The sequence below is a fragment of the Cervus canadensis genome, chromosome 6 (genome assembly GCF_019320065.1).
Source record: "Cervus canadensis isolate Bull #8, Minnesota chromosome 6, ASM1932006v1, whole genome shotgun sequence".
Taxonomy (NCBI): domain Eukaryota; kingdom Metazoa; phylum Chordata; class Mammalia; order Artiodactyla; family Cervidae; genus Cervus; species Cervus canadensis.
In genome coordinates, this window is record NC_057391.1 from 12480128 (window position 1) to 12501074 (window position 20947).

Genomic DNA, 20947 nt, shown 5'->3' on the forward strand with positions numbered 1-20947 from the left:
CCTAGTGAGTCAAATACCTGACACAATTTTCTGAAAGAGGAATATTTCTTGATAAGATTCCAAACTAAACAAAGTATGCGTGTTCCCTTAATTTATGTAGTAGTTGTGTATTCCTGGAAAACTCAGTGTGTGCTTTTAAAGCCATGCAACAAAACACTGTGTGTTTATATGTAAGACAGAGTTAGGTTCTCAACTTGGAGATTTAGAGACGGGTTTTCCACCGACTGGGGACCTGGGACGATTTGCTGTTGCAGGACCATCCCCTGCCCCACTAATAGTGACCCACACCCCTTCAGTGTGACAACCAATACACATGCCCACATTTCTGTAAAACCCGTCCTGGAAGCAGTATCTGCTCCCTGAGGGCCAGCATCAAGAGGTCATGCAGGGAACCCAGACGCCCGGCTTCCAGCTAAAACACCTGCATCCAGTGTATAGACACCCTCTGAACTCAGCTAGCCCTGGGGCCTGTACTGAAGGTGGTACTTGGAGGTTGCTGAGGGTGGGAGAAGGGAAGCAAAGGATACAGGGTTGACTCAGTCTCTAGGTTTCCTTGTCTCCAGGGACGGTGCCTGGAGCAGGTGGGGGAGGTGAGAGCCATGTGTCAAATTGTGGGGGACAGGGCAATGCAGCACCCAGGTCTTCCTTCTGGAGGACACGTTGCCCCAGCTGCTGGGAACTCTGTCAGTTCTTCTGGGATGGCTCCAGCTGCCAAGAGATGCTTCACTAAGGTTATACTCCTTCCCGCATCGCCTGACTTGCTGAAGCAGGAGCATAAAGGCCTGGCCACCTCGGCCCTGCTCAGGACACCTCTCGAGGGCACACGTGCTCCAGAGGCCCCTGGCGTTGGACCTGCACCACAGCTCAGCTTCTCCTCTACCCACTCTTGCTGCGTCCTCTCCCTTCCACAGGTGTTGATCCCAGGGCCCTCCTTAATAAACACCTCAAACTCCATCTTAGAGTCTTCTCCAAGAACCCAAGCTGTGACACCTGGTAATGAGCAGTGTTGATAAATTGTGTGACCCAAGTCCTAGAAGGTGAGCAGAGGAAAGGGGTGGGGGGGCTCATGTCTGCTGGGAGCATCTGGGAGGGTCTATTTTAGTCAGGGTTCTCCAGAGAAGTAGAACCAATAGAATATACAGATAGATATAGAAAGATTTATTACAAGGGATTGGCTGATGCGACTGTGGAGGCTCAGAGGTTCCACAATCTGCCCACCTGCAAGTCAGAGGCCCAGGAAATCCAGTAGTGACATTTCAGTCCAAACGCAAGTCAGAGGCCCAGGAAATCCAGTAGTGACATTTCAGTCCAAACCCCGAAGCCTGAGAACCAGGAGCACCTACATCCAAGGGCAGGAGGAGATGGATGTCCCAGCTTAAATAGAGAGAAAATTCATCTTCCTCCACATCTTTTTTTGTTTGTTTGTTTTCCTATTTTGCCCCTTAATGGGTTAGATGAAGCTCACTGAATTGGTGAGGCATATTCTCCACTTAGTCTCCAATTCCAAAGCTAGCCTCTTCTGGAAACACCCTGAAATAATATTTCATGAGCAATCTGGGCATCCTTTAGCCATATCACGTTGACACATAAAGTTAACCCTCACAGGCCCCCAGAGGAGGTGGGAAATGGGTTGTCTAGAAGGACAGCTAGGACTTAGATGAGGAGGGAGAGAAGGTTGTTTCAGCTGATCACGATCATCATCAATGATAATAATGTGCCTTTGTGATAGGTGTTTTATTTACACCTTTCACCTGTATGGGGAGGTCTGTGGGGAAACGGTGAGGCATAGGGCACCTCTGAGGCCCCCAGGGGCTCTGACGGAAGAGGAGCCTGGATTGAGTGGGAACAGGGACTGAGTGGGAACGTGGGCTTTATTTGGAAGGCGATGGGGAGCCACTGAAGGCTGTAGAGAGGAAGTGTGAGGCTGTGCTGACTTCTGAGTGAGATACTCTGCGATCTGCCCAGATGCACATGGGAGATGACTAGGTGTGGGGGTGCGAGGAAAGGAAGGAGAGCTGGGAAATGTAGTTTGGGGTGAGGCAGCCACTTCCCAGGGGGTGCCCTGAAGAGGGGGAGCTTGAGTGTTTGGTTGAAGGTGGCCACCTTTGACCCAGCTGGGAGAGGGCCTGGCAGCAGGAAATGCCCTCCGTCTCCAACAGGCTTCTCAGAGCACTTTCCACAGTGAGTGTTGAGGGCGCTTTGAGGCACCTGTGGGTGGGACAGGCCCACAGCGGACTGGGTGGTTGTGGCTTGCATGGGGTGCAAACCTCGTCTGCTCCATGAGTGATGCGGAACTTGGGGGCTGGTCCTTGTGGGCTCTCTGTGTTGTGGACAAGGGCTGAATTAGTTTTCTGTGGCTGTGTAGTAAATGATCACAGACTTAGCAGCAGCATATGTATTGATTGGCTCAGTTCTGTAGGTCAAGAATCCAGGTGGGGATGGTTGAGTTCTCTGCTTAGGTTCCTGTAAGGCCAAATGAAGTTGTTCAGTTCAGTCATTCAGTTGCGTCTGACTCTTTGTGACCCCATGGACTGCAGCATGCCAGGCTTCCCTGTCCATCACCAACACCCAGAGCTTGCTCAAACTCACGTCCATTGTGTCGGTGATGCCATCCAACCATCTCTTCCTCTGTCGTCCCCTTCTCCTTCCGCCTTCCATCTTTCCCAGCATCAGGGTCTTTTCCAATGAGTCAGGTCTTCGCATCAGGTGGCCAAAGTATTGGCGTTTCAGCGTCAGCATCAGTCCTTCTAATGAATACTCAGGACTGATTTTCTTCAGGATTGACTGGTCTGATCTCCTTGCAGTCCAAAGGACTCTCAAGAGTCTTCTCCAATACCACGGTTCAAGAGCATCAATTCTTTGGCATGAAATGTAGGTGTGACTGGGCCCTTATCTGGTGGTCCCAGGGAAGAATCCACTTCAGGCTTATTCAGGTTGTTGGCAGTTTTCAGTTCCTTGTGATTATAGGACTAAGATCTCATTGCCTTGCTGTCTGTCATCTGGGGGTAGCTCTCGGCTCCTAGGAGGACCTAGGATCTCAGCACCTAGGACCACTCAGTGGTTTTTATATGTGACCTTCCATCTTCAAAGCCAGTGACAGTTCATTGAATTATTCTGCTGCTTCAAATCTGTCTGATTTCCCCTTCTGCCACCAGCTGGAGAAAACTCTGCTTTGAAAAGGCTTGAATGGTAAGATTAGGCCCACCCAGTGGTCTCCCTTTTGTCATATAATGTAAGATAATCGTGGGAATGATATTTCATCATTTTCACAGGTAACACCGACACTCAAAGGGAAGAGGAGCCCTACAAGGTCAGAGTCATTGGGGGTCATTCTCAGAATTCTGCCTTTTGATCCTAGTTTTCTCAGTAGGTATAAAGGTATTAGGGGATTACATATTCTCACATACTTAACAGGTATTTGTTGAGCACCTAATGACAGGCGAAGATGGCATGTGCATGAAGGGCCCGAGCAGCACCTCTGACATCCCGCCCGTGCTCAGGCAGGCGTCACAGAGCCCCTGGCTTTACAACGACATTTAAGGCCCTCATGCCGAAGCCATTTCTCTCCCCTGGTCTCCATGCTCTCACCTTCTCTCTTCCTCCTACCACCTGACACGGATAGCCTCCTGTGCCTTCCCCCAGGCCCAGGAGCAGACGCCTCCCTGCCACCAGGAGGACACAGCTGCCTCCTCTGAGCTCAGGCATGCACAGTGACAGCAGAAGCAGTGTCTCCACCACCAACTCTCGCTAGGGATTCACAGAATTCTTCCACAGATGCTTCCTGGGACATTGAAAACAATTAAGAAAAATGTGTATTGACTGACTTCTGCTGGATCCACTTTCTCCAGGCAGGGCATTGTCCCTCTGGGCAACCACAGTCTGACCTGCTTCTCTCTGGCAGCACTTTATCCCCCTGCCCCACCCCACTGGCTGTCCATATCATCTCCATTCCTGTTCCCTGGGAGGGCTGCTAGGGAAAGTTGCTGTGGAGACCACTGAATTTGCTGTTGTTCAATTACTCAGTTATGTCGGACTCTTTGTGAACCCGTGGACTGCAGCACGCCAGGCTTCCCTGTCCTTCACCAACTCCCGGAGCTTGCTCAAACTCATGTCCATTGAGTTGGTGATGCCATCCAACCATCTCTTCCTCTGTTGGCCCCTTCTCCTCCTGCCTTCAATCTTTCCCAGCATTGGGGTCTTTTCCAATGAGTCTGTTCTTTGCATCAGGTGCCTAAAGTACTGGAATTTCAGCTTCAGCGTCCGTCCTTCTAATGAATATTCAGGACTGATTTCCTTTAGGATGGTCTGGTTGGATCTCCTTGCAGTCCAAGGGACTCTCAAGGGTCTTCTCCAACACCACAGATTGAAAGCATCAATTCTTCAGCTTTCAGCCTTCTTTATGATCCAACTCTCATATCCATACATAACTACCGGAAAAACCATAGCTTTGACTATACAGACCTTTGTCGGCAAAGTAATATCTCTGCTTTTTAATATGGTGTCTAGATTTGTCATTGCTTTTCTTCCAAGGAGCAAGCGTCTTTTAATTTTGTGGCTGCAGTCACCATCTGCAGTGATTTTGGAGCCCAAGAAAATAAAGTCTGTCACTTTATGTAGGGCCACTGAATTAAGCCCTACATTTTCCAATCTTCGCCCCCTCCTAGCACTGGAGGGAACTGGACGTCAGGTTAGAGGCTTCTGCTTTGGAGTTGTAGTTCCAAGGCCCTAAGCTCTTCCCTTCTGAGTGAAAGTCACTCGGTCGTGTCTGACTGTTTGCGACCCCATGAACTGCAGGCCACCAGGCTCCTCTGTCCATTAAATTCTTCAGGCAATAATACTGGAGTGGGTTGCCATTCCCTTCTCCAGGGGATCTTACAGACTCAGGGATCGAACCCGGTCTCCTTTGCAGGCAGATTCTTTACAGTCTGAGCCACCAGGGAAGCCCCAAGATCTTCCCCTTCTCCCCTGCTGATCCAATTTAAACAGCTCCTATTCCCTATCTACCTCCCTCCCCTTAGATCCCTCTCTCCTGAATCTTCAATCCCAGTCCTATTCCGCTGCATGCTGTCACCCAAACTCAAAGACCTTCTTCATTTCCTCAGTCCTAAAAAAATCCTGCCTCTCTTCCACCTCACAGATGTCTGATTGAATAATGGTGGCTGATGAGCACTGAGGGGAGAGGGCCAGCTTGAATCCTGGCTTTGGCACTGCCTGACTATGTGACTGTGGGGCCATCACTAAGTTCCCCTGAGCCTGTTTCCTCAGGGATAAAATAGGGAAGTTTACGTTCCTTGTTGTGCAGGCCCTAGAGTGAGCTGGTGCCGCTCTGAGAGCAGACCCGGTGGGATGCAGAGCTGAGGAGGGGGCCCTGGGACCTGCTTGCATAAGAGTTAGAGAAGGCTCTGGACAGGAGTTGGACTGAGGGACATGGTCCAGGACAAAGTTTGACTCTCAGAGGGGAGGGGTCACTTGGACACCACAAAATCCCTTAGGTTGTCTCCGGATCAGAGGGCTTCTTAATTCTGGCCAACGGAGGCCATGGAAGAAGGGTACCCTCTTAAAAGGGTAGAAAACTTTTAGTTTTTTTGTGTGGACCATTTTTTAAATGTCTTTACTGAATGTGTTACAACATTGCTTCTGTTTTATGTTTTGGTTTTTTTGGCTAAGAGGCATATGGGATCTTAGCTTTCTGCACCCCCAATGTAGAAGGCATAGTCCTAATCCCTGGACTGCTAGGGAAGTCCTGAAAACCATTTTTAAAAGGAAGGCCTCTGGTAGACATCTAGTAACCACTTTAGGAAAGGAGCAAAGCCCTGCCCCAGATGCTTCACCTCTTTCTCTGCTACCAAACATAAGCTGCTTAGGGGAAAAAAGGCAGGGTTCAGGGCACAGAGGAAGGTCTAGTACAGCCGGGGGGAAGGAAATAGAAAGACTCCTGTATCCATGGAGAAAAGACAGGAAAAGGAGTGGGTCCAGATCATTACAGACTTTTTACTGCTCTGGGAGGGACGGGATCACTGAGAATAAGAAATGTGAGCACCTCCACCCCCACCAAGCTAGCAAGCAATGAAAAACCAATGTCAACAGTAAATTGCTGGAGGAAAGACATTCTGAAATGAAGCACCAAGGGAAGACCTAAAGTAACAATGTCCATTCTTATTGTTCTCTTCAATGTTATAATGGTGGTTTCAGGCAACACAATAAGGCAAGAAAAGATAAACAAAGGCCCATGGATTCAGTTTAGTCACTCAGTCCTGTCCGATTCTTTGTGACTCCATGGACTGCAGCACACCAAGCTTCCTTGTCCATTACCAACTCCTGGAGCTTGCTCAAACTCACATTCATAGAGTTGGTGAGGCCATCCAGCTATCTTATCCTCTGTCGTCCCTTCTCCTCCTGCCTTCAATCTTGCCCAGCATCAGGGTCTTTTTCCAATGAGTCAGTTCTTCGCATCAGGTGGCCAAAGTACTGGAGTTTCAGTGTCAGCATGAGTCCTTCCAATGAATATTCAAGACTGATTTCCTTTAGGATTGACTGGTTTGGTCTCCTTGCAGTCCATGGGACTCTCAAGAGTCTTCTCCAACACCCCAGTTCAAAAGCATCAATTCTTCGGCACTCAGGTTTCTTAATAGTCCAACTCTCATATCGATAAATGACTACTGGCCCATGGATTGGAAAGGGAAAAATAGTGATATTCGCATATAATAAGATTGTCTATATAGAAAATTTCCTCCAAATCTACAGAAAAGCTACTAGTACTAACATGTAAGATCACAGGATATAGGATCACTGTATCAAAAAAAAAAAAAAATTATCCTAATACTGTATACTAGTAATACCATTCGGAAATTTAAGTAAATTTTTAAAATGCACTCTCTACAACAGCACCAAAAACCATGAAATACTAGTTGCCAGACATATAGGCTGAAAACTATAATCCAGCAGGACATTTTCCATAGAAATGAACAAGTCGATTCTAAAATTTATACAGAAAAAAAGAACTAGAAAAACAAAAACAATTTTGAAAAAGGACAAAGTTGGAAGATTTGTACTGTTTTCAAAACTTATTATAAAGCTACAGTAGGAAAGAAAATAGAGAGTATAAAACTGATGTTTATTAGCTTTTCTTTCCCATGAGATCGTATGCAATAGCTTTGGGAACCTAAGACACAGGAGAACTTGCCGAGGGATTGGACAGGTGGCCTTGGCAGTTGGGGATCTTGGCTTGTGAAACATGGATGGGTGATACACAGATCTGAGCTCTGAACGACATGATGTCACCAATACTGGCCTCCTGTCATGAGAGCGGGGGCTGCTGCTTCTTCTTGTTTGTGGTTCCTGTAAGACCCAGCTAGTGCTCAGTCCATAGTGCATATTCATGGCGATAGAAAAAGGGGAAATAGGTATTGATACATGTGTACTTTGTGTGTGTGCTGGTCATCTTTTGGAGGACCATTTCTCTGCTGCTTTTCCTTCAGCCTAGATAGTAGAGAACTGACCCAGTAGAATGGATCATTGAGTATGCGTAGGTTCTCTGTGACTGGCCAGAGCAAGAAGCTGCTGACTTCAGGGAGGAGGAATGCAGCCTGTCTGAAAAGTGCATGATTATGGATGGAAGGGGAAAGGCTGCATTTTTTCCTAGCAGAGAGCTGCCAGGAGTGAGCACACGTGTGTCTGTGTGTGGTGGGGGTGGGATTGGGGGGTAGGGGGTGGATTGTGTGTGTGTAGCTGTAGGAACCCAGGAGAATGACATTTCAGTAGCTGAGCTCCAAGTCAACTCCCAAGAAACTTTTAAACTCAGAGACACAGGGTCTCACCTCCTGCCATATTCCCACTCACCGGCTGGCTGGCTCTCAGGTACTGGGGCAGGGTAGGCACTCCTGTCAGGGCTTCTGTTTCTGGTGTCCCTGCCGGGGGCCCTGCTCTCTGCAGAGGCCACCTGAGGCTCCTTTTAGTTTCTGGTTCTGCTGCTCCCAAGGCCCAGCCTCTATCTCGAAGCTGAAGTTGACTGTTCATCATGTCTCAGCAGCGGGAAGGGTAGAAGAGGTACCCTTCTTGTTAAGGGCAGATGAAAGCCAGGCCCATCACAAGTGCTTACACCTGTGAAGCCAGATCTCAGTTCTGTGATCCCACCTGGCTAAAGGCAGACTGGGAAAGAGTAGCCCCCAGGAAACCAGGAGAGAGCTGTTAACTTGGAAACTGATGCTTCCAAGCTAGTGCTTGGAAACAAGGTAGAACCAACAATGGACAGACAGGATTTTAAGCAAAGCAGAATTCACCTTGCGTGTGGGGAAGGTGAGGCAGGACTGAGCTCTCCTAGAGGAGGAGGCAGGCCATCCAGGTGAGTAAGCAGAAGGACCCAGCTTGGAGGCAGCCTAAGTCATTTGGAAGAACTTTCTAAGGCGTCAGTGGTGGTCATGGTGCAGCAGAACAAGCCCTGGCACTGGAGCCAGATGGTCTTGAGTTCAAATCCTGACTGTGATCAAGTGTTACAGGTTGAACTGTAAATTGGATCAATCTCTATGATTGATTGACTGTTTGGCACTATCTTTCAAAACTACAAACACAGCAATTCTACTTGTAGGACCTCATCCTACAGATACACTTGCACATACGTGAAGCAACAAATATGTGCAGCTGTTCATTGCAGCATTATTATTTTTAAAAGTGATTTATTTATGCCTGTGCTGGGTCTTCATTGGTGCACACGGGCTTTCCTAGTTGTGGTGAGGGTGGCTGCTCTTCGTTGCAGTGTGCAAGCATCTCATTGCAGTGGCTTCTCTTGCTGTGGAGCGTGGGCTCTAGGAGTGCCGGCTTCAGTAGTTGTGGCACACAGGCCTAGTTGCTCTGAGGCATGTGGGATTCTCCCAGACCAGGGATCAAACCCATGTCCCCTGAACTGGTAGGCGGACTCCCAACCACTGTACCACAGGGAAGTCCTGCAGTATTATTTTTGTAATGGTAAAAGATTGGAATGGACGCAATTTGATGGACTCAAATGTCCATCAATATAGGCTTGGGTAAATAAATCACGATATATTTATGCAATGGAATACTATGTGGGAAAGAATGAATTTAGTCTCTTATGTATTAATATGGTAAGATCTCTAAACTATATTGTAAGTGATAAAAACAAGATGCAGATCAATGTATATAGTTGACTACCATTTGGGTAAAGAACAAAAACAGAGAGGGAAGGATAGCTACCTGTATCTATCTAAATGTGTGTGTATGTATTTTTTCATATTTGCTTGAATATGCACAGAAGATCTTTGAATATGCACACACAAGGCCAGACGCTTCCAAGACAGAGAACTAGGTGGCTGGGAGCCAGGGCTGGGAGGCTAACTTTTTATTGCACTCTTTTATACATTTGTAATTTCAAATTATGTGAAATATATTATATCTATCCCAGTCCTGCCATTTTGTAGCTATTGGGCTTTAGGCAAGTTACTTGGCTTCTCTGAGCCTTCTTTTCCTCTTCTGTGAAATGGCGATAACACCACTGGCTGCCTAAGGACCATCAGGGTTTCCTGGCACAAGGGTAATGCTCACATATCACTGTCCAGCTGCTCAGATCTGCCTGGTTCACCTGCTTACACTTGCGAGCTGCCACCCCAGACTTGCTGGTGTTTGGGAGACATGGTGACCATCACTTGCCAACTGTCCCCACATCTCCCTGACATCACCAGCCAAGATGGGAGGCTCAAGAGGAAGAGCAGGTTTAGGGGTGCAGAGCATGAGGCTAGTTCTGGTTAGGTGAAGTATTGGCATATCTGATGGAGCTCAACATCTGGGCTGGTGATGGAGATCTGTGGGTCTCCAGGATCTTTCACTTACAAGATATAATAATTGTAGTAGGGATAAATGCTAACATTTTCCAAGCATGTACAGGCATTATCTCACCTTTAGCAACCCTTCAAGGTTGACTGTAATGTTATCTCCAAAGCTACCCAGTTAGGAAATGGTGGACTAGATTCCAACCCAGGTCTGTCTGAACAGAACCTGGGACCCAGGTTTACAGCAAGTCTGCAAAACCAGTAACTTTTGAGGCTTACCTATTGGCCCAGTAGTTAAGAATCTGCCTTCTAATGCAGGGGACATGGGTTCTATCCCTGGTTGGAGAAAAAAGATCTCACATGTCTTGGGGCAGCTAAGCCCATCTGCTGCGATCAGACACAAATAGATAAATAAATATTTAAGAATCAGTAACTTTTGGGTTGGCAAATATTTTCCATAAATAATATTTTAGGCTTTGTGGGCCACACAGCATCTGTCCTAACTTCTTAACTCTGTCATAAAAGCAGCCACAGATAATCCATAAATGAGTGAGCATGGCTATGCCCCAATAAAACTTTATTTAGGGACACTGACATTTGAATTTGATAGAATTTTCATGTCATAAAGTTATTCATCTTTTGATTTCTTTTCCCCAACCATTTAAAAATGTAAATCATTCTGAGCTCATGGGCTGTACAAACGGGTGGTGTGAGTCTTAAGTTGTAGTTTCCTGATACTCCCCGGAACCCACTCCTCTAAATCCTCTGATAACAAAAAAAGGCCCCCGTGCCTCCTTTGGTCTGAGTCTTGCCCCTGGAGGTCAGTGGCCATGATGCCAAGAACTCTCCCTCACTGCCTGCATGCTTGTCTCCAGAATAGAGGTGGAAGAGACAGGACCTGGGTCCCGTTCCCTGACAAGTCCAGCCTTTTGAAGACCCAGCTCCTTTTTAAATGAAAAACACACCTTCTCAAGGGTCTGACCCTGCCAAGTCCAGGATCCGCCTTGGGACAGGACTCAGGGGCAAGGTGACCGCAAGGCTGCCCCTCTTCTGTCTGTCCTGCAGCAGTCCCGAGCCTGCCTCTAGGGCAGTGCAGACAAGGCCAGCTGGGTGGTGTCAGGGGCTGTGGATTTGGGGAGCGGCAGCGGAGACTGGGCTGCTATGGGGGCGGCCGGCAGTGTTACCGGGGGCCTTCCTTCTGGGAGGAAGAAGTTCAGGAGGTTTTCTCCAAACACCCACCTCAGAGTGGGGAGTGGGGCTCAAGTGAGCAGGACTCCGCCTCTAGGAAACTTCTTTTGAAGACAGTTACTTTTCTCATTCTTCTGTTTTTTGGCTGGTCTCCTTTTCTTAACCCTTTTTTCTACCTCTCCTCCGTTGACCTTCTCTTGGTCCCCTCCCAAACAAGGCCTGAGTCTGCTGCTCCTGAGTCTGCTCAGCCAGCCCCCTCCACCTGGAGGTCCCGTTCCCCTTGTCCCACCTGAACAACACTCTCAGATACCACCTCCTCCTCCCCCTCTTGGGGCTGGGATTGGTCTGGGTGACAAGTGTATGGAGCTGATCTTACAAGAACTGCTTCCCAGGCTCGGTGCTGCCCCTCTGCCTGGAGTTCAAGACCTTCCGTGATCTGTCTCAGACTTTGTTCCCACTCAAACTGCCCTCGATGCCCTCAGAGTGTTCACAGCCTAGTAGGAGAGGGAATACTTGAACCAACTCCTGTCCAACAAAAATATATAATTTAAGCCACCAGTGTCATTTTAATTGCTTTATAGCCAAATTACAAAAGTAAAATGAAGCAGGTAGAATTAATTTTAAACATGTGTTTTCTTTAACCCATTCATGAGATATTTTATATTCTTTTTCCCCTACCACATCTTTGGGATCTCATATGCATTTTACACTAACAGCACCTCTCAGTTTGGACTGGCCACATTTTATATTCTCAATAGCCACGCATGGCAGGTGGCCCCCATGTTGGACAGCTCAGGCCTAACTTAACCCTGACTCCTGACTCTTAGCCCAAAAAACTGCATCAGTAACTACAAGGTGAGGGTAATAGAAGGCCCTTTTGGAGGTTAAACTTACAGAGCTGCTTCCTTCTGGCATTGATTTCTCAGAGAAGAGGGAAGTGTCGCCTTTGCCAAGGGGAATCATGCTTGTTGGAAGCTCCATGTGCATCTGAGTCCTGAGCCCTGGGAGGGACAACCAAGACTCATCCAGCAAGCGGGGGGTGGTCAGCACTTTGTGTGAGCGGGTCAAAAAGGAAAAGCTATGCCATGGGTCCCCAGAAGAGAACCAAGGGGCTTCACTAGGGGAGGGGGCATCTGTGGGCCATTCATGACCCAGGAGAACAGGGCTGTGGGCTCTTGGCAGAACCCAGCTTTGAATCGAGCTCTGCCTCCCTGCGGCGTCCCGGCTGAGGGCAGCAACTGCCTGTGCCGGGCGGCAGCGAATGGTTCTAAAAGAGTGTCTGAGTTCTTTCCTGCTCCTGTCAGCACCTCTTTCCACTCTTTTCTCTCTCATGTCCCCTCCCTGCCCTGGCTGCAGAGAGAAGATGAGTGCCCCACTGAAAAAGCCTGTTTCTGGGATCAACATGTACACACTGCTGTATTTAAATGGATAACCAGCAAAGCCCCACTGTAGAGCACGGGGAACTCTGCTCAGTGTTATGTGGCAGCCTGGATGGGAGAAGAGTTTGGGGGAGAGTGGATACATGTATGTGTATAGCTGAGTCCCCTCGCTGTCCGCCTGAAACTATCACAATGTCGTTAATTGGCTATATTCCAATATAAAATTGAAAGTTTAAAAAAGGGGAGGGGGAAGAAGCAGCCTGTTTCTCCTTGAATACCCAGGCTCTGGTTGGCTCTGGAGGACATCCCTCCAGAAGTGCTGGCAGATGTTAGATTCCGTCCACCTGGAGGCCTGACCTCACCTGACTGCATCCCTGCCTGTCCACGTCTTATGACCGGGTGGGCAGCCCCACCCACCTCTCTGCGGCTTCAAACACCAGCCCCTTCCACTCAGAGGCACTCAAAATGTGTGTGAGCGTGTCAGGAGGGACCCTGAGACTGAGGGTGGCAGTGGGAGCTGTCTGGGGCGCAGGGTTGACGGCTGGGATCTCCAGGACGGGTCTGGCATAAAGGGTCATTCATTCCTGACAGGTGTGTGTGGGGTGCGGGGCCTGGCCAGGGCCAGCCAGAGCTTTCAGCAGGAGTTAATCAGGGCTGAGTGGGCCCCCCTGAAAGCTGGGATTGTGTTCCATCAGAGGTCACTGTCTCACGAGCCCTGTGGGGATACAGAAAGACCAGAGTGCCAGAGAGCACCTGGGTGACCAGCTGCTCAGGGTGCAGCCTGCCCAGGTACGAGGGCCTGGGAAAAGGAGAAGGTGGGTTCGGATGAGGGTTGGTCTATGGGAATTAGCACGTTTGTAACTCAGAAGCTTGCTGAGCCTGACACAGGCTCTTGGCTGATCAGTGCCCGAGTGGGCATTCCAATCCCTGAACAGAGAAGCAAATGTACTGTCTCGGTTTTTCTATTGTTCCTTCAGGGCTTTGTTTGATGGAGTTTGGGGACGAGAAGGGAGGATTTCAGGGTGTGAGTTGGGCAATGTGGCCGGAATAAGTCTCAGGCTAGAGATTCAATGAACAAGAGATAGAAATGTGTTTTTCTCTGATTCTACTTACTCTCTATTGGAAGCCCTCCATGGGGAGCGGATGTAGGAGAGGGGAGTGGTAAAAAGTGGTTCTCAGGTGGTTTGAGTTCTTCCCTTTTTCCCCAAGGGGTGGTCTCACTTCCATCAAGCAGCAATCTCCTGACTTTAGTGCCTCTGTTGGGGCTGGAGAAACATTCTGCTGATTCTGAGAGTTTGCTGGGGCCCAGAAACTACTGTGAGGTGCTCACAGCTCTGTCTGTCTGCCATGCTCCCCTAGAAATCCCCCTGCTGGAGGGGTTCCCCTTAGCGCCTTGGTACTTAGCAGCTTCCCAGGGCATCTTGGATCTCATCACTTGTTTCCATTGTTTTTCTTCCCTGTGGCCCTGGGATTGGGGCCTGGGTGGGGAGCGAAGGAGGGTGTCCTCTGGACTCCTGGGAATTGACCCCATCAGCATGGGCTGCTCCGCTGACAAGGTGAGGCAGCATGTTCTGAGGGTCCTTGAGGGCTGGTGTGGCCTTTATTCTCTCTCTTATGGAACAGGTCACACACTGCTCTGATGTCACTAGTCAACTGCGCCTCCAGGGCCCTGGGGGTTGGTGCCCAGCTCTGCTCTGGAAGTCCTGACCAAGCCGGGGATGAAGGGCCGGCTGGCTGCGCTGAAAGGGAAGAGCAGTCCTGGTTTGCCCAGGCTGAAGGGGGCGGTCACCGGGGTGAAGGACTCTCGGTTCTAAAACGGGGACAGTCCTGGGTAAGCCGAGATGAGCTGTCACCCTTTTCCCTCCACTCTTCCTCCCTTCCTTCCCTCAGCCTGGTATTACTGGCAGGAGGTTTGGGGTAAGGGGGACAGGGTGAAATGGCCCTTCCTTTCTGTGCTCTATGCTTGGGACACGGTGCCAGGCAGACAGGCCTTGGAAGTTGATTTGGGGGGATAAGACTGCTGGGTGAGGCCAGCTCCAGTTCTCCCCACCCCGAGTATAAGAGTCAAGTTTGTTTTTGGTAGCTCCTGCCCCGATGCTTGGAGCCTGCCAAGGCTGGCCTCCATGGAAGGTGGTCCTAGGGGCTTATGGATCAACAGGGCCCATCTTTTCTGACTCAACCCATGAGTCCAACCCTCCTCACTGCCTGAAGCAAACTGAGGCCCAGAGACGGAGTGTAGATTGTCCAAGGTAACACAAGTGGTGATCACCCAGCAGGCATTAGATGCCTGGTCTCCTGGCTCCTCCCCAGGGTGTCTTGCCCCTTCTCAGGGGCCCTCATATTACTAAGTGCTCTTCATGTGGAGTAGCTCCTCCCCCCAGCCCCTCTTACCCAGCACCCCGCAGCTTCCTGAACTAGCAGCACTTAGCCCCTCGGACTTGGTGGGACCCCCACAAACACGGAGGGGGTAGTGGTCAGCTGCGGCTCACCTCTCTATGTGGGTCCTGGTGCCCCACAGAGGCGGGGAGCTGGGGAGTGGCTGGGGGACCTGAGGGTATATGTAGAGCCTGGGTTCCTGATGGGCTTGAATCCGAGTCATTTTGTTTAGTGGGGTCGCTAAACAACTAAACATTTTGTTTAGTGCGGTCGCTAGGCACTGCAGAGGTTCTCAGACTTTACCACCTAAGATTTTCAATAATAATAGCAATGACAGTAGTAATAGTAAGGAAGGATTTCACCTGTTGGGTGCTGACTCTTCCGGGCTCTGTTCTGAGTGCTTCCGGTGGGTTTAACCCGAACAACGGTCCTGTGGGGGAGGAAGTAGTGTTCTGAACATCTGTTTTTGACTGGGTGGGTCTTTGTTGCTGTGTGCAGACTTTCTCTAGCTGTGGGAGCGGGGGCTCCTCTTTTTTTGGTGTGCGGGCTTCTCTTTACGGTGGCTTCTCTTGTCGTGGAGCACAGGCTCTAGATGCGCGGGCCTAGTTGCTCTGTGGCATGTGGAATCCTCCCGGCCCAGGGATTGAACTCAAGGATGGCCATTTTATAGCTGAGAAGACCTGGCAGAAAGTGGTCAACATTATTACATGGTCACTCCCCTGAAATCAGGGCAAACAAGATACTATTGTCGGGAAACTGAAATAGCTTGAAAGGTTTTCTCCTAAAATTTAGAGCAGAGTGACAGCCATTTTAGAGCATTGTCATTCCCATCTTTGACAATTTGAATTTAAAACAGGTTTTTAAACAACAACTCTTCTCCACTAAATCTTAACTAAATGCCAGGGAAAGTGATGGCTCAGTATTTCCTGGGACGCTTGGATGAATTGCCCCCAGGGGGCACTCATGCACCGCCTGGGCTGGTCTGCAGGCCCCTCAAGTAGTGATTCTCCTAAGGAGTGGGAGATTCCTTAGGGGCCACTGAATTCAGCTCCAAAGTGTGATTCCTCACCCCATTAAGGGAGGCATCTTGGGAGGGTCAACCACTGCCAGGTGTGGTGAAGGATGGGCTTAAGGAATTTGTGTACAAAATGATATGAGGGGATAAATAGAATACAGTAAGTCCCCTGCATAGAACAAGTTCTATTCTGTGAGAGTATTCATAAGTCCAATCTGTAAGTCCAACAAAATTAGCCTAGGTATCCAACTAGCACAATCAGATATATATTATTGTATAGTATTGTAATAGGTTTATAATACTTTTTACACAAATAATGTGTACATAAAAAACAAACAAAAATAAAATTTTAATATGACAGTACAGTACCTTGAGAAATACAGTGCAACAGCTGACATACGGGGGATGACATACGGGGGATGGCATACGTGTTTGCATCTTTGAAAGTTTGCAACTTGAGGGTTCATATGTAAGGGAGATATATATATATATTCTTACAGGGTTCAAGGTTTCTATTAAGTATCACAAGAAAGGCTGGTACCCCCTCATAGTTAGAAACTCTGCTCTGGGCACCAGAGTCCCAGGACAGGGTGCTAACTCCTGAACCAGGGCTGGTCCCTCTGGCATCCTCTAGACAGGGCAGGCAATGTGAATTTCTGTGATCACCCTGAGAAAAAGCCAGTGGAATCCCATACTCTCCTCCTCAAAAGTGGAAGCTTGCATAAGACGCACCCTGTTCCTGTTGCTTCGCCCAGCCTGCCCCTGCCGTGGGGTTTCCAGACCCTGATCTGGAGGAAGGAGAAAGCCCAGTCCAGGTGCTTACTTGCCTGGCATCTTCACCTTCTTTGGCCTCAGTTTCCTCACTTGTAGAATGGGGATATGAATATCTGCTTGGTAAGGTGGTTCCGAGAATCAAAGGAGAGGATTCACGTGGGCTGGGGGCTAGTACCCCTGCAGGGCTGGCACTGGGGAACCTTTTGGGCCGTTTTCAACTGATGCTTCATTTCCTCCAGGGAAAAGGCCCTCTGGCCTGCACAACATGGACATGGGCAGAATGGTTTTTCCTAACCAGGCCTTCTGGGTTGCAGCAGGACAGCCTGTGTCTGCTCCTCAAATGTAACAGGTAGGTATTGGGATTAAGCAAGAATGTCAGCTCCACCTGAGTAGGAGTTTGTCTTGTCCACTGCTGTCTCCTCAGGGTCTCGAATATTATCTGGCAAATAGCAAGTATTCAGTAAGTATTTGTTGAATGACAGATGGGGCCATGGGGAGGGGGCAGCCAGGCATGATCCAGAAAAGTGTGGGGAGAGGCTGTATGTAACATTTTCTCACTCAAAGGTCCAGGTTCAGCTCTGCCACCACTTTCTGGGTGACCCTGGGCAAATCCCTTCTCCTCTATGTACCTGTTTTCCTCTCTATAGAATGAAGGGATTGGCCCAGGGGGTCTCCAGGCTCCGCCTGGCTCTCATGCCCTGTGCATTGGTGGAAAGCATAACCTGCTGTGTCTTGAAGGCAGGATTTGATAGAGGGCAGGGGGCTGCTCTGCCCCGGGGTCGCAACAAGGGGGTACTCATCCTATGGTGAAATCAGATCTAGGGCTTGGAAGCTGGGGGCCATGGGCAACTTTCCGCTGCCACCCACAGGAGCAAGTGTTCCCCCTCCTATCCCCAGCCCTTCCTGCTGCAGGACGCTTCCCCTGCTCAGCAAAAGGAGGAGCTACAGGCACTCCTTTCTCAGTCTGTGGATAAAAGTCAAGGCTCCCCGCTGCCCTGCTCAACGCTCTGGATCTGTCTCTGGCTGGGACCCTGCTCCACCCCTGAGCCCTTCATGGCCCCTGGACCCTGGGAAGACAAGGGGTAGACACCATGGAGCTTTTCTGTAGCTCCGGGCTATCATAAGCCATTAAACACTAAATCTGTTGTTACTTCCCCTTTGTCTTCTCCCCTGAATTTCTTCTGGGAGTGAGCTAATGGTTACTTTTAGCTATAGCCTGATACAAAGACATATCTAGGCAGACTGCCTCGGTGGTTCAATGGATAAGACTCAGCCCTTCCACTGCAAGGGGACTGGGTTTGATCCCCTGGCCAGGGAACTAAGATGCCATGTGTCACATATGTGGATGTGGCAAAAAAAAAACCCCAAAAAACAGACATGTCTAGGAATATAATTAGTGTTTTATTGTCTAATTTAAACAATGAATTTCATCAGCAACAGAGCACATATTTTGTTGTACTGGTGGCCAGTGAGCTATTAAAATGAGATTGCTTGTGTCCTTGTGAGAAGTTCCAATGTGTTGTCCCCCTCATTCCCAGCCCCAGAACTGTGTTGCCTCTAGCAACCCCTGAATTCATAGAAAGCACAACCCAATTGCATTGAAAATTACTTATAACCAAAGTAGTAGGTGCTTTTGCGTGAACATCGCAGAATTATAGAAGATTTTTTTTTTAAGTGAAATCTGTCCTCTTCCCTCTTATCTAACAATAACAGCTGAGAGTATCATTCCAGACATTTCTGTGCATATGTCAACTATGCACATGAACGTTTGTAGAATTTTTTTGTACAAATAAAATCATAATCTATGTACTGTTCTGCAACACGTAGACCCTTCCAAGCAGGAGCATGTGAGACTTTGTCATTGTTTGCAGGACCACATTAATGGACATTTGGGCCCTTTCCAGTTTTCCATTATTGCAAAGAGTGCTGATATGACACTTTGTACCTAATCTTTGTGCAGGTGTATGAATTTATCTGCAAGGTACCTTTCTAGAAGTGGAATTTACTGAGTAAAGAATATACAACATGAAATTTTTGTACATTTACATGTTCACAAATGTAATGTGTGTGTAATTGCTTGTTTCCCCGCAATATGGGCAGGACCTCTTTCCAATCTTTATTTATCTGATTGTTGAGAGTTGTATCCCAGTGTTTAAAATTTACTTTTTTTCAACTGTAAGTGAATTTGGACATCTCCTCTAATATTTATGAGCCTTTTATACTTTTCCTGATACCCATTGCTCACTTTTAAGTTGTCTGTTTCTTATCGATTGTAAAAGTGCTTTACATATGAAGGATATCATCAAAAGAAACTTTGACATGTTATAAATGTTGGCAAATATTTTTTCCTTCATTCGTTTATGTTTTGGTTTAGGTCCAACATTTATATAGTAACAGGTATCAGTATCCCTTTCACGGAGTCCTGGTGTCTTGCCAAGTTGCATTTTTAATACTATAATCCTAGTGTCCGAGAAGATCCTGAATCCAGATTTTGAGATTGAGGGGAGAAAGGGCTTTTCCGTTTGCAGTTGAAAAGTGAGGGCTTGTCCCTTGCTAGTCTGACATTTGGAGGGAGATAAAGGCAGCGGAGAGACAGCTTGCTGTGTTGGAGAGCCACCCTCGACCTTAGTGCTCCTCCCAGCTGTCCTGTCCTCTCTCAGCCTGTTTTTCTAGATGCAAAACAAGGAGGGTTGAATCAGTTGGACTCCAAGATCACTTCCTGTTGGGAGTTCCCTGGCTGTCCAGTGGTTAGGACTCTGGGCTTTGACTGCCAAGGGCCCAGGTTCAATCCCTGGCATGGCAAAAAAAAAAAAAAAATCACTTCCTGGTTTAATATTTGATGATCTCTTCATACATGATTTGACCTCAGGTCGCTGTCCCATTTGGGATCTATTTCTGGTCCTCCATGAAAGGCAGCAGCAGGACAGGGTAACGCTTTCCTTTCGAGCACTGAGGACTCCATGACCTTCACTTGGAGAGATCCAACCTTCACTGTGCCTCAGTGGCACCCGAGGAGCTGTCAAAAACACGGATGCCCAGCCCCACCCTGCCCCAGGAAAATTAAATTGGAACTCCTGGAGGTGGGATTTTGATAGCTTTTAATGCTCCCAGCTGACCCATGCTCCATATGCCTGGGGTTTCCCGGAGATTCAGCATTTCCACTGAGCTCCAGGTGATGCCAACTCTCTGGGTTCAGAACCACACTTGCACTAGGAGGCGGGCAGCATCAGCATCCCCGGGAAGCTGCTTAGCAATGCAGACTCTCATACTGATGCCCATTGTCTGGCTTCCCCAAGTGCTTCTGCACTGCTTATGTGAATATACTTCTTTTCAAAAGCAGGGTTTTGGAGGTTATATTGTTGTATTTGCATTTTGATAATTCATCGAACTATACACTTATAATCTTGCCAAGGAGACAGGACAGGACAGGAGTAGGTCATCCTAAACCCCAAGAAGGATCAGGATCCCTGATGCAGCTGTACTTCACAGTATGGGCAGCACACACAGGGCATTATTTGGGAGTCGAGAGGATAATGGCTTTGGGTGCTTTTGCTCTCTTTCTTTTCTTTCTCATTCATTTTCTTTTTGAAGTATTGTGATGTACAATATTATATAAGTAACTGTTCAGTCACCAAGTTGTGTCCGACTCTTTGTGATCCCATGGACTGCAGCATGCCAGGCTTCCCTGTTCCTCACCATCTCCTGGCGTTTACCCAAGTTCATGTCCATTGCATCAGTGATGCCACCCAACCATCTCAACCTCTGTCACCACCTTCTCCTCCTGCCTTCAATCTTTCTCAGCATCAGGTTCTTTTCCAATGAATCAGCTCTTCGCATCACGTGGCCAAACTATTGGAGCTTTAGCTTCAGCATCAGTCCTTCCAATGAGTATTTAAGGTTGATTTCCTTTAAAATTGATTGGTTTGATTTCCTTGTGGTCCAAGGGACTCTCTAGAGTCCTCCAGCATCACAGTTTGAAAGCATCAGTTCTTAGGTACTCTGCCTTCTTTATGGTCCAGCTGTCACAACGGTACATGACTACTGGAAAGACCATAGCCTTTACTATAAGGACCTTTGTTGACAAAGTGATGTCTTTGCTTTTTTTTTTTTGATGTCTTTGCTTTTTAACACACTGTCTAGGTTTGTCATAGCTTTCCTGCCAAGAAGTAATCATCTTCTAATTTCATGGCTACAGTCACCATCCACAGTGACTTATGTAAGTTACAGGTGTGTAATAAAGTGGTTTATAATTTCTAAAGGCTATAGTCCATTGAGTTATTATAAAATGTTGGCTATATTCTCCACGTTTTACAATATATCCTTTTGCTTATTTTATACATAATAGTTTGTACCTCTTATTTCCTTACCCCAAATCACTCCAAACCCTTCTCTTTTGCCTTTTTTTTTTCCTTTTGTCATGCCATTTGACCTGTGGG

General features: G+C 48.1%; 1 long non-coding RNA gene across 2 annotated transcripts in view; it reads left to right on the forward strand.

The window, feature by feature from the left end:
- LOC122443069 overlaps positions 1–20947 on the forward strand; it is a 117928-nt gene that overhangs the window by 15788 nt on the left and 81193 nt on the right. For both annotated transcript variants that reach the window (XR_006269891.1, XR_006269892.1), the window contains exon 4: positions 16751–16860. This is a non-coding gene — a long non-coding RNA (uncharacterized LOC122443069). The remainder of the gene's footprint in view (positions 1–16750; positions 16861–20947) is intronic.